This window comes from Panthera onca, chromosome D2 (genome assembly GCF_046562875.1).
Source record: "Panthera onca isolate mPanOnc1 chromosome D2, mPanOnc1 haplotype 2, whole genome shotgun sequence".
Taxonomy (NCBI): Eukaryota; Metazoa; Chordata; class Mammalia; order Carnivora; family Felidae; genus Panthera; species Panthera onca.
The window spans coordinates 20,125,344-20,139,141 of NC_138349.1; the positions used below are offsets into that span (position 1 = coordinate 20,125,344).

Consider the following 13,798-nt stretch of genomic DNA (forward strand, 5'->3'; position numbering starts at 1 on the left):
AGTGCAAATTCCTCAACAGAAAGTCATAGGCGTGAAATCCCAGAAAAGCAGGTGAAATTGACATTGTGTTTGCTAGCTTAGCCCTGGATTGGAATGTGCAATCCGGTAGCAGAATGAGGTTTGTGCCATGCTCTACAAGCAAATGATAATCACTGCTGTGATCAGAGAAGAGCATTTATTTTTTTAAGTTTATTTCTTTGAGAGAGACAGAGAGAGAGAGAGAGAGCACGTGCACAAGTGGGGGAGGGGCAGAGAGAGCGGGAGAAAGAGAGAATCCCAAGCAGGGGCCACACTGTCAGGGTGAGCCTGATGCGGGGCTCGAACTCACGAACCACAAGATCATGACCAGCGTTGAAGTCAGACGCTGAACTAAGCCACCCAGGCGTCCCCAGATAAGAACATTTAGCCTGTATGCTTGCTAATGTGCCACTCACTACACCACGTACGTGATGGAAATTGTCTCATTTAAGCGTCACAACAACCCAATGAGGTAGACATTATTGCTATCCTCGTTTTATGGTTGAGGAATCTGGAGCTCAGAGAAGTTGGATAACTTCACCAAGGCCACACAGCTAGTGGGTGGCATTGTCTGATTTTACCCCCGGGGCTTTCACCTCGGTGGAATAAGACAGGAACCGGCAGGGAAGACTGGGGTGGGATGGACCTACAGGACTGGCTCGGGGTGGGGGGACAGAGGCCCCCCCTGTAATCTGTAAGGAGGATGGCTGTGTCAGAGCCCTGACAGCAAAGAGAGGTGCTCACATAAGGGCAAGTGGGCGAGGCCTCGCACACCCACCGGCCTTGTGGTGCCAGCCGGTCTTTCCCTGTCCCGTTCCAGGCACGGCCCAAGCGTGATCACTCAGCCGACAGCACTGTTTGTGTGTGTTGAGGGTGGGAGCAGTGGGCTAGGAGGGGCTGGGCTGGGCTGCCGTGATTGTGACTCTCCCCCACATCAGCGTCTCCTGGACGTGCTGGTGATTCATTCACCCTTCCCGGTCAGCTGTGCCTCTGCCAGGGTGCGACTTGTAGTCAACAAGCCCCGTGCCATCGGGCGAGAGAGAGACGGGGAGGGCAGTGGCTCAAAGGGCAGCCCTAGGTCTCCCACCAGACCCGAGAGTCTCCTCCTGGGCCTGACGAGCTCGGCCACCCCGAGCCCCTGCGTGAGGCCCACCCCCGCCCAGGGCAGGGAGCCTTTCCCTGCCCGTGAGCAAGGAGGCATGGTGCACAGCATCGCTGCTGGCGCCTCTGACCTCTTTTTCCTGGGCAGCGCCAGGACCTCTGCTCCCTGGGGTGGCCCAGAGGTACAGCTACTCTACACTGGGGTCTGGGTCGTGATGGACACCCACTCTAGGCCTGGCAGGGACCAGTGGCTGACGTGGGGTGGGTGCTCACTCAGTGAAGGTTTGTTGCCTGGTGGAGTGATGGAACAGGCCCAGAACTCAGCGGCCAGACGAGAAACCAGAGAAGGCATATCCCTGCCTTCAAGGGACTTAAACCTTGACTCACGTGTAAGAACACCAGTAACAGAACGCTTAAGTGTTAAATCGCGAGCTCTCCCTGGGTGCTCTGAGAGTTTAAAATGGGAGCTGGGACCCTCCCCGGAGGACGTGGACTCATGTTGGTCCGAGTGGGGAGCCTGGGGTGGGGTGTGAGTGTGGAGGGGGCTCAGGAAGAACCTGGCGAGAAATACAGTGATCGTCTGAGCCTCTGGAGTGGGAAGGTCCTTAAATATTGGGTCTGACGCCAACAAGTTTCTAACGGTGCGTGGCTAGAAGTTTACCCAGCGCCAGGAACCAGCTAAACATAGACACGTTCTTCTTACTTAATCCTCATACCAGCCTGTGGTGGAGGTCTCAGGATTGTTCCCATTTTTATAGTGAAGAAACGGGCTCTAACAGGATCAGTAAAATGCCTAAAGCTGCACAGATACGGAGGAGAGAAAGACCCGGACCGACGTTATCCAATATAGAGGCCGCCAGCTACGGGTGGCTGTTGAGCCCTTGAAATGAGGCTAATCTCAGTTGAGCTGTGCTTTAAGTGGAACATAACACACTAGATTGCAAAGACTTCCCACAAGACAAAAAAATCTAAAACATCTCATTAGTAGGGGCCCCTGAGGGGCTCAGTTGTGTAAGTGACCGACTCTTGATTTCAGCTCAGGTCATGATCTCTCGGGTCATAAGATGGAGTCCCGAGTCGGGTTCTGCACTGACAGCTTGGAACTTGCTTGGGATTCTCTCTCTTCAACTTTCTCTGCCTTTTCCTCTGCTAGCACACACACGTGTGCGCTCTCTCTCTCTGTCTCTCTCTCTCAAAATAAATAAACATTTAACCCCCCCCCCAAAAAAAATCCCAAAACGTCTCATTAATAGCTCTTTTTAGGACTTACTGCCTATGGAAATGGTATTTTGTATATATTGTATGAAATAAAACATGAAATTAATTTCATCTGTGGTCTTTCTTTTTTTTGTTGTTGCTGTTGTTGTTTTTTACTGTGGCTACTAGAAAATTTAAAATTATGTAGGTGGTGTGCATAATATTTCCAGGGGACAATACCCTGCCAAGTCAGCCCTTCTTGAGCACCTCTAGAGATGGTGTGTTCGTGTCCTAGGTTAGCCCTAACAAAGTGCCACCAACGCAGTGGCTTAAACAACAGAAATTCGTTGCCACAGTTCTGGGGGCTAGAAGCTTGAGGTCAAGGTGTCGTCAGCAGGGCAGATTCCTCCTGAGGCCTAGAGGGACTCTTTTCCAGGCCTCTCTCCTGGCTTCCGGAGGTTTGCTGGCGATACTTGAGTTCTTTAGCTTCTGCTACATCACCTCATCTCTGCCTCTATCTTCACGCGGCGTCCTCCTTGTGTGTGTCTGTGTCCAAATGTCCCCTTTGTTTAAGGACAGCAGTCATACTGGATTAGGTGCCCACCCCAGTCTCCTATGACCGCATCTTAATAACTAACTACATCTGTAAAGATCCTTTTTCTTTCTTTTATTATTTTTAAATTTTTATTTATTATTGAGACAGAGAGAGAGAAAGAGAGACAGAGACAGAGACAGAGTGTGAGCGGGGGAGGGGCAAAGAGAGAGGGAGACACAGATTCTGAAGCAGGATCCTGGCTCGAGCTGTCAGGACAGAGCGTGACGTGGGCTCGAACTCACGATCCATGAGATCATGACCTGAGCTGAAGTTGGATGCTTAACCGACGGAGCCACCTGGCTCCCCCTGAAGATCCTTTTTCTAATTAAGGTCGCCCAAAGTGCTGGCAGTGAGGATTTCAGGAGATGATTTTGGGGGCACACAATTCAACCTATAACAGACGGGGCACTCTCTTCCTCTGCGATAGCTCATTCTGAATACGATCACCCTAACTGGTGCCAGCCTATAGATCTGCTGAAGATTCCTTCTTCAAATCACTTGCAAATGCCCAGCCCAACCCTGGTGGCATCAGAAGCCAGGGACACACGCATTTCGTTCCTTGGAGCCCAGGTGAGACCGGCCCCACCCCGGGTGAGACTGTATCTGTTATGTAATGATAACAACTGGAGAGCAGGAAGGAGAAAACTGATAAAGGAGAGAAGATTAAAAATAACCAAGGCACGGAGGTGGGGAGGGGCTGCCCATATGACCTTTGCCCTTTGCAACGTTGATTTACAAACAGCAGAGCCAGGAGGTCACCCAGGTGTGTGTTGGCTATAAAAACCTTGGCACCTCTGCAGGTGACACAATTTTCTGCTCGTGGGGTTGTGTGGTGAGTCCTTCAGAGAGACAGGCAGCTGGGACCAGCCCAACTCCTTGCCACAGTTGTGACTTCGGAGAGTCGCAGAATTTATTGGAGCCTCTGTTTTCTTGTCTGCAGAACAGGAATGAGAAGGAAGACTTGTCCTGCTCGCCTCGCTGGGTTATGGTGAGGGGCAATCTGAGAGACACAGCTCGGCCTGGGGTGCAGGAAGGACCAGGATGGGCGCCAAGTCCTATCAGTGCCCCTCACGTGTTGTGTGTTGTCTATTCAGGCGGGTGTCAGGTGCACGAGGGCTCTCGCCACTCAGAAGAGGTCTCTGCCTTCCCAGTGGAGCAGCAGCAGCAGCCCGGGAGCTTGGCAGAAATGCAGACTCGTAGGCCCCACGCCAGACCTTCTGCAGCAGAAATTGCATTTTAACAAGATCCCCAAAAGGGGTGCCTGGGTGCTCAGTGGGTTGAACCTACTTCAGCTCAGGTCATGATCTCATGGTTCATGGGTTCAAGCCCCGTGTCGGGCTTGGTGCTGACAGCTCAGAGCCTGGAGCCTGCTTCGGATTCTGTGACTCCCTCTTTCTGCCCCTCCCCTGCTCGCAGTCCGTCTCCCTCTCTCAAAAATAAATAAACATGAACAAAATTTTTTCAGACAAAATCCCCAAGAGATCCGTCTGCTCCTTGAAGTTTAAAAAGCCCTGCTTTGATAGACATTGTTTTTGTGTGGCCTGGGTCCATTCTCTCTTCTTCTGGTAAAAGCGATCTTCCTTTCTTTGGGAGAATCATGCCCCACTCCCCCTCTTCCCCAGTTGTAAATGCTTCAGTGGGGTTTATCTGCTTTCCAGATACTTGAGGGGGCATGAAAGCTAGTCCTGGCCAGTCGAAACCAATCCTGGGATTTTGCCTGAACTCTTGGCAAAGAGGAGCTCTCTGTGAACGCCTTTATTCATCTGCAGGATGGAAACCTGGAGCTGGGTGTCGCCATCGTAGTCACCACTGTGGGGAATCTAAGAACGGAGGCCCCACAGAGAGGAGCAGGTGTGCGTGGGGTGGGGGTGGGGGGCTGGTGACGGAGAGGAAGATTCTTTTTTGTTTGTATTTTATTATTATTACAATTTTTTAATGTTTACTTTTGAGAGAGAGAGAGAGAGAGTGAGCGGGCAAGGGGCAGAGAGAGAGGGAGACACAGAATCTGAAGCAGGATCCAAGCCCTGGGCTGACAGTGCAGAACCCGACGTGGGGCTCAAACTCACATACTGTGAGATCATGACCTGAGCGGAAGTCAGACGCTTAACCAACTGAGCCACCCAGGCTCATTATTATTATTATTATGTTTTTAATGTTTATTTATTTTTAGGAACATGAGCAGCAGAGGGGCAGATAGAGAAGGGGACAGAGGATCTGAAGCAGGCTCCGTACCGACAGCAGAGAGCCTGTTGAGGGGCTTGAACTCACGAACTGTGAGATCATGACCTGAGCCGAAGTTGGATGTGCAGCTGACTGAGCCACCCAGGTGCTCCAAAGAGGAAGATTCTTTTTTTTTTTTTTTTTAGTATGAAATGCATTGTCAAATTGGTTTCCATACAATACCCAGTGCTCATCCCAACAGGTGCCCTCCTCAATGCCCATCACCCACTTTCCCCTCCCTCCCACACCCCATCAACCCTCAGTTTATTCTCAGTTTTTAAGAGTCTCTTATGAGAGGAAGATTCTTGATCACATCTTTTGAATCTCTAGCTTTGTTCAAAGCCAACTCAACTCCTCTTGGCTTTTCAGTCCACGTAAGCCAACTAATTCCCTTTTGCCTAAGCCAGTGTGTAATGGGTTGCTGACACTTAGAGCTTTCCTTTCCGTGGTGCTGTTGAGCTGAGGGCAAGGCAAGATTTGCATCCTTGTGGACTCCAGGGGAAGACAAGAAGGGCCATTATGATGGTGAGTGGGTAATGCCCCAATAGAGTGAGGCTCGTTGGGGGAGAGAAGTCAGGGAGGGCTCCCTGGAGAAGGTGGCACTTGAGCTGACTCTGAAGGACAATGGAGTTAGCCACGCTAGCAGTGCAGGTGAGAGTATTCCAGGCAGAGGGAAGCATATGAGCCAAGGCAGGGAGGCAGGAAGCAACGTGAAGGGCCCACGGTCCTATAGACATTCTCAGGAAGCACAAGGCATGGGAGAGGCCGGGTGGTAAAGAAAGTGGACGACTTGGTGGGTGACAATGATGCGAAGCTGGCACTCCATGGCCAGCCTCTTCCCTGTGTGGGCCCAAAGGAACTGACGGTGAAAGGGACGGGCCAGGGCGTCTGGGGGAGCATCTTTTTACTGAATAAGGCTGATATCCAAGGTTGCCATTCCTGAGGGACAAATCATACCCATGCTGAGCTCCCTGCCCTTGGGAACTCTGGGGACACCCTGGCATGATGGGCAGGGGGTTAGCATCATAGCCAGAAGATCCAGGTTGGAATCTCACTTGTGCGATCACTAAGATTTGTGTGATCTTGGTGAGTCCCTTCGCTTTTCTGGTCCTCATCTGTAAAAAATGGGAGCTTCAAAATTCCTACCTCCAAAGGGCTGCAGTGAGAATTGGGGGAGACAGTGGATAGAAAATCCCTTTAAATCTGCAAAACAGGGAAATCTGCAGCCTCCCGGTTGAGAGGAGATAGATCCCTGCTGGCTAAGGCCCTGGAGGTGAGGTATAGGGAAGCCTCCCTGCAGATAGGACCCCCTGGTTTCCATGCCTTCCCAGCCCTAACTACGGGAATCTGGTCTCCAACAGAGGGGTCACGCCTCCAGGGGCTTAGTCTCCACCTGGCTCTAGTTGGCCAATTCTGAAGCTGCCCTCAGGCCCCGCCTTCTGCTCTCAGGCCTGGGCTGGCACTCCCAGCCTGGGCTCTGGGTGGAAACCCAGCGTCCCTGAAGCTCTGGAAAAAGGCCAGGGCTGGGGCTTCCCACCCTGAACCTCAAGGATGCCTAGAACCACAGATGCTACCGAGTACTTCCTGCGTGGGCCAGTTACCACCTGAACATGCACTCAAACGTACCGTGTACCGCACAGTATCCCCGTTTTAAAGATGAAGAGTGGTGCAAAGAGATAAAGACACCTGCCCAAGGTACCACGGCTACCAAGTGGCAAGGCAAGGCCTAGAGCCTGGCTCTGTCCTGTGAGCCACAGGGTTGCCATGAAAATGTTCAACACTTTCAGCAAAACGGGGGAGAGGGAGGATTTCTTTTCTGGCTCCTTCCTGCCTCTCCCGTCTAGTCATCTCACCTTCCCTAGGCCTGAAGATCAGGGTGGAGGCAGCCCAGGGATGTGAAGACCTGTGCAGGGGGATGTTGAGGGGATGTCTGACCAGGCAGGTGATGTCTTCAAAACCCAAAGGACTGGAGGTTTAACTGTGGGATGACGGGTAGTAGGTGGTATTTTGGGCAAGGAATCCAGCTTAAATGGTCCCCTCAAAGCATATCCAGGGAGCAGTGTCCTGCTCCTGGAGTCAGGCCTGCCGTGCCTCCAGGCTTCTTGCTGAAAGCTCTGGGCTCCATCAACCTGGGGGACGGGGGATCAGCTCGGTGTGGGATTGCCTGAGCATGTCCCTGCCTCCAGGCTGGAGGCCTCGGCAGAGAGGAATGGAGGGGTGGAGGAAACGAGCTGGGACCCAAGGCCACTTGTTGAGGAAAAGCCTTGCGACATTTTATAGGCTTGTAAATGGGGGGCAAACTCAGGGGAAATGAGTGGCCTTCAGGCACAAGCTGACGGTCAGGTATTCCTTTTCCGAGCCAGGCCCAAACTGGGTTCCCACAGACAGTAACTAACCCTGCGGGTTTCCTCAGGGCAGAAAGGGTTCCTGGGACACTGGCAGATCAGAGTGGGATGGTCACCTATTCCCTGAGGTTTCCAGAGCTCACCCTGGGACTGGCAGTGGTTGTGGGATAAGAAAGCAGGTGCAAGATCAGGATCAGAATCCCCCTGCCTCCAAGGAGGGTGGGAGCTCATTTCCTAGAAGCCCAGACCATCCTCACCCCTGCAGGGCTTGCACTCGGAGTGCTGAGAGGGAGGGCAGGAGTGTGTCTGTGTGTGGCTACATGGGGATGGCTCCGTGTGTGTGTGTGTGTGTGTGTGTGTGTGGCCGAGTGTCTGACGTGAAGCTGTGAGTCACGGTCTGGGTCTGAAAATGTGGGTCAGGGCAGGCTCTGAAAGTGGCGGGTGTACTCGAGAGTGGGGGCTGGGAGTCAGCTCTGCATCTGCGAGGGGGAGCGTGCAGGTGTGGGTGGAAGTGAGAACGTGGGAGGTGTGAGTGGGGAATTATCTGTTGCCCAAGGGAGCAGTTTTGAGTGTCAGCTTGAAGTGGCTTTGTCAGATGTGAGTGGTGAGCGTGTGTGAATAGGTGGGTTATCTGCGGGATGTGTGCATCCAGCGTGTGTCGACGCCCTGTGGGTTGGGCAGGCAAGTCCCCACAGTGATGTGAAAGAAGCGTGTCACGTGCGGGCCCATTGAGCGGATGGGCAAAGTGTGTCCGCTCAGGGTCAGGCCGTGCGCGGAGTCAGGTGCTCACGACTGCCCCGAGGGCAGGAGTTCCTGTCCCAGGGCTCATTGTCCTCAGTTCATGCCCAGTCACTACTTGTTTAATGCCTCAGCCTGGGGGTGCTGAAGGTGCCACCCCTTAGGCCTTTTCAGAGCAAAGGAATCTGCAGAGGGCTTGGTAGCACACATCCCCTGAGTGGAGTTGCCACTTTTTTACAAGGAAGATTGCTGCTGAGATTTCCATCCCTGGCTTCCAGAGAGCGGCTTCCATCACGGATGTGTCCTCAAGCCTAGGACGGTGCCTTGGGGCAGCTGACTTCTCAGCATTGTTGTCATAAATCTGGGGAATATTAGGTAATGGAGCCATATGGCTGAGAGGGCCTGTGCCTTTGTGTGAGGTTGGGAGGAAGCGAGGCAGGGGGAGGCGAGGGGAAGGAGCAGAGGTGAGGCTGGTGAATGGGAGAGGCTGGCCCAGGGGTGCTCTGGGCCCGGAGCGGGGGAGCAGAAGCCTGGGGTTGGGTGAAGGGTTGAGGGGTCCTGTATGCTCAATCAAGAAGCGGAAGTGGGAGAGGACGGGGGAGAGGGCTTCCTCTCCCACTCAAGTCCCTCTCAGGTGCTCTTACCTGCGTGGAGGTTGTAAGGCTAGAATTAAAAGGCCCCACTGGGTGACACAAGCTGCTGGGACCTTACCAGCCCCACCTCCTCCTAATTCCTCCATCATCTGTCAGAGACCCCAGCAGAGAATGGTCCCCACGCTCCTTGGCCATCCAGGAGGGCTGGCTCACACCGGGGGGAGGGAGTGCCGGCTGGGCCTTATCTGGATTCCAGCCACACCTCTTAAAACACAAAGGCCAACATGGTAGCCAGGACCACCTCCCCCAACAGTTGCTGGTTGCTGGGCGGAGCATTGCCCAATGACTTTCTCCTCCTGAGTTCCGTTGAGGGAAACAGTGAGGAAACAAATTTCCTCTCAATACGCTGTGGATTGACTCCAGCTAGCTTCCCAGTGGCCCATAAAATAATAGTAACATTTATTGGGTATGTGTTTTGTGCCAAGTGCTATTAAGGAGCTCTTCAAGAGAAGCTATTAGCAGCTCCATTGCTAAGAACAGAGAGCGTAGGTGACTCTACTAAGCGCACACATACTAGGAAATCCTGGGGCCCAAATTGGAGCCCAGGAAGTTAATTAGCAGAGCGTTTGCACTTCACCACCAGGCCACCCAGCTTCTCAAGAAAATGTAGGTTTGTGAAATGCAGGGAGGAGGGGACAGAGGAGCCTCTCAGGGGCCTGGGTGATTCATCCCAGGGAAGCTGAGCCACAGGGCAAGTGTTCCTGGGGAATTAGTTCCACCCCAGGGTGGGCTCCCTGCGCCGGCAGAGCCCGGATTTTGGAAGAGCTGTGTCCCGATCGGATACCCCTCGAGGGAAGGAGCAAAGTCTTGGCTTAGCCTGATGATACAAGTCAGGATGGATGAGCAGGGAAGGACCAGCGGCCTGAGGGTTCAGGGCCTGGGGTTGGCCAGTGAGGGAGTACCCTGGAACAGCCGCCCTCTGCAGAGCTAAATCGGGTTGAGGTCCCCATGGTCTGTCACTGGGGCACCAGTGTCGCTTGCTCTGTAGGCAAATCCGGCATTCTAACCAGCGGTGTGGGGCTATGTTAGAGAGCACGCTGCGGATGGGGGCCCTCGCGGGCTCTGGTCTCCAAGACCAGTCTTTGGAGGAAGAGCTGGCCAGACTCCTCATGATTTTCACAGCCGCGTGGTCCTCTGATGTGTGGACATCCCATGATGTCTTAGCCAATCCCACACTAGGACGTTTAGGTTGCCATCTGCTTTTACAAACAAGACACCTGTGGGTCTAGCTGGGGGATAAATTCCTGGAAGTAGTCACCAGGTCAGAGTACAAACTTTCATACATTTACAACATAAAGCCAACTGGCCCTCCATCAAGTTTGTACAGGCTACACCCCAACCTCCCGTGTTAGCACATTTCAGTCTTTCCCAAATGGACAGGGGAAGCCTGGTGTTTCAGAGCAGTTTTACTCTCCATTTGTCTTAACAGGAGATGGATGCACACAGTTTCTCTGTTTAAGACCCAATGGTGTTTTGTGCGGGATTTCCACTTGCCCCTTTAAGGAATTTTCTTGTTTAACCTGCCTAACCATTGGGTAAAAGCATTGTCATCGCACCTTTAAACTGGTTAATTAGAATTCTGGTTCCTTAAGGACCAGATGAGGACCTAAAAGATTTTAGTTTGTTGGGTTTTTAATTTTTTTTTACTTTTTTTTTTTTTTTTTTGAGAGAAAGAGAGAGAGAGAGAAACAGACAGTGCCTGGGAGAGGAGCAGAGAGATAGAGAGACACAGAATCCAAAGCAGGCTCCAGGCTCTGAGCTGTCAGCACAGAGCTCGACGCGGGGCTCAAAACCTCAAACTGAGAGATCATGACCTGGACGGAAATTGGACGCTTAACCGACTGAGCCACCCAGGCGCCCCAGAATGTTGGGGTTTTAATGTGGAAACTGGGACACGGGGCAATCAGAACCACAAATGCTTTTATTCTTCCAGGTCACGCTTGCTTGTCTCACCCTGAGAGGAGAATCGGGGCCCATGTGACCCTCACAGCCTTGGCATCTCTGCACCTGCTGTGAGGTGAGCTGCCCCCAAGTTTGTTTTCTCTGCTGGTGATTGTTAAGGTGCCCCACGGACAGACAAGGAGAAAGGGCTCCAGGGTCACTCGAAACGCTGCCCTCACCTACCCGCGTCTGCACACATTTTCCAGCTGAGACAGAGGAGGGAGAGGACCCAGCCAGAGAGGATCCTCCCAGGACTGTGTTCTATGCCTCCAGGGTGGGTGTGCTGAAGCTGGAGGGGGTGTTGCAGACTTGCCTGGCCCAGGGGAGAGGGGAAACGTCTACCTACTAGCTCCTCTGGCCCCGGCCTGCTTGTCCAAAAATGGCAGCTTTGGGTAAGGCGGTTGAGACTTTCTGCTATAAAATGTGTCTATTCCGGCGTGCCTGGGTGGCTCAGTCGATTGGGCGGTCGAGTCTTGATCTTGGCTCAGTTATGATCTCACAGTTCGAGGGATCCACCCCTGCGTCGGGCTCCGGGCCGACAGCGCAGAACCTGCTTGCGATTCTCTCTCTCCCTCTCTCTCTGCCCCTCGCCTGCTCGCGCGCTCTCTCCCCCCTCTCTAAATAAATAATTAATTAATTAAAATTTTTTTCATAAAAAAAAAAAAAAAATGTGTCTATTCCCCGACTGAGCACAGGTCCTTGAACTTGCTGCTCCCTCTGCCACAAACTTCTTCCTCCAGATCTTCACAGGCTTCTCATCATCGGGTCACAGCAGCCCAGTGGTCTCCTCAGAGAAGATGCTCCGTGTGTCAACCCATCTTTCAGAATCACCTGCTTACTGACTCGTTTCCATGTGTGTGGTCTGTTCCTGTGAAGGCAGGGGCCCTGTCTGTGTTGTTCATTTGGTCCCAGTGCCTGGTGGAGAGAAGGCTGCAAAAATAAAGACTGGGGAGCCACCGGGGGGCTGCCGGCGTGGGGAGGACTCAGGAGGGTGAGATTGGGATCCTTCAGCAGGGAGGCAGGCAGCAGCCTGATCAGAGGAAGGGACTTAGTGCTATAGCCTGGGAAGCCCGGCATTCAGCCTGTCAAAACCTCTGGGACCCAGGGAGCCCCTTATGAGAACTAATAGCAGAGAAGTGCTTTTTAAAATGTGGGGTTTTTTGGTGTCCAAAGCTTATAAATTTTAGTTCATAGTCTGGAGACAAGGAAGACATCCCCAACTCATCCTCCCTGCCCCCACCCGCCACAGCTCACCCAGAAGCGTAACATATATGAGCCCTGCATTTCTCTCCCTTATCTCAGCCAGACAGCTCTTGGTGAGTTCTGTCCCTCTGTTGCCACTGACATGATCCATCAGTCATTGTTAGTGGGGTCACAGGAGGTGCATGAGGTCTTGAGGGCCATGCATATCAGACTTCCTTCCCACCCACTGTCGTGGGCTGGATATGGGCACAGCCACTCTGTACCCTTCCCTAAGCACCAAATTACTCCCCACGAGGCAGGCCAGGCTCACTTCTCCCTCCTGCCTAAAGCCTCCAACTGGCATGTTCATTGCAGTGTGGTGCAGAATAAGCGAGATCAGTCCGAAGTACATGTCCAACAATAGGGAGAGGGTTATGCAAACCAGGAATCATCCAGACTAGGGTTTCTCAACCTCGGCACTACTGATTTCTTGTGGGGGGCTGTCCTGTGCCCTGTAGGATATTTAGAAGCATCCTGGTCTCCACCCACTAGATGTCAATAGCACTTTCCACCCCGGTGTGACAAACCAAAAATGTCTCTAGATGTTACAATCCACCCAGTTGAGAACCAAATCCACTGGTCTATACGATGGAATTCTATGCAGCCGTTAAGAATGACTAACAATAGAAAAATTGCAACTACACTTATTGAGAGCACACTCTGTATCAGGCTCAATTCTGAACTTGACATAACTTCTCTAATCCTCAGAGCATCCCCATTTCACATATGAGGAAACTGAGGCACAGAGAGTTTGATTAACTTTCGCAAGGTCACACAGCCAGTAAGATGTTCATGACATATTGCTAAGAGAAGAAAGGTAAGAACACAGTACAGTTCGTATAATTGCGTTTTTTTGTTTGTTTAAAAACACAGGCATTAGCACCACCCCCTCACATATATATGTATCACAAAATATATGTTAGTCATCCTTCCTAGGTCATGAGATTGCAGATGAATTTTATTTTACTTTTGCTTCCCTGCAGCTTCATGTTACGTTATTGATGTGATAAGAAAAAAACTGGCTGCCATCTCCGGTCCTACGGTCTTGGACGGGTGGTATCTTCAGCCCTGTTTCAAGCCCGGGTGACCAGGTAGGGACTCCAGTGTGTTTGGGGTGTCTCTAAGCCTTGTCTAGAGTTGGAAGTTGGAATAGACCCATAAGAGACCAATGGGGCACCTTCCCAGCAGCCTCTGGGAAACCCATACTTCCACCCCTTTCCAGAACGTGGAAGGGTGAGGACACTTTACCTAGTGGTTGGCATCTAGAGAACATGAAGGTCCTCAGACCTGGCTGAGCTGCCCCCTTGAGACCTGCAGGAAGAAGGAAACTGCCCACAAGGCCCAGTACAGCAGGGTTGGGGCAGGAGCAAACAGCACCCGATTTTTTAAAAACAACTTTAAATAACATTTGATGTGATCATTTTATGAGGAAATGTTATAAATAGCATGTCTTATTGTTCCAAAAATACCTAAACGACCCTATATGTCCAAGGGGAGTTTTGAAATGTAAAATAATTATTATTTTTTTAATTAAATTTTTTTTAATGTCTATTTATTTTTGAGAGAGAGAGAGAGAGAGCGCACATGCGCGTATGCAAGTGGGGGAGGGGCAGAGAGAGAAGGAGACACAGAATCCGAAGCAGGCTGTCAGCACAGAGCCAGACGTGGGGCTCAAACTCATGAACCACGAGATCATGACCTCAGCCAAAGTTGGATGCTTAACTGACTGAGCCATCCAGATGCCCCAA

The 13,798-nt window shown here is 51.9% G+C and overlaps 1 long non-coding RNA gene across 1 annotated transcript; it reads left to right on the forward strand.

The window, feature by feature from the left end:
- The first annotated feature begins 3,667 nt into the window (after positions 1 to 3,667).
- LOC132684916 (uncharacterized) lies at positions 3,668 to 13,534 on the forward strand. Its single transcript, XR_009612868.3, has 3 exons — positions 3,668 to 3,899; positions 10,801 to 10,884; positions 13,034 to 13,534. It is a non-coding gene; the product is annotated as an uncharacterized LOC132684916 (long non-coding RNA).
- The last annotated feature ends 264 nt before the right edge of the window (positions 13,535 to 13,798 follow it).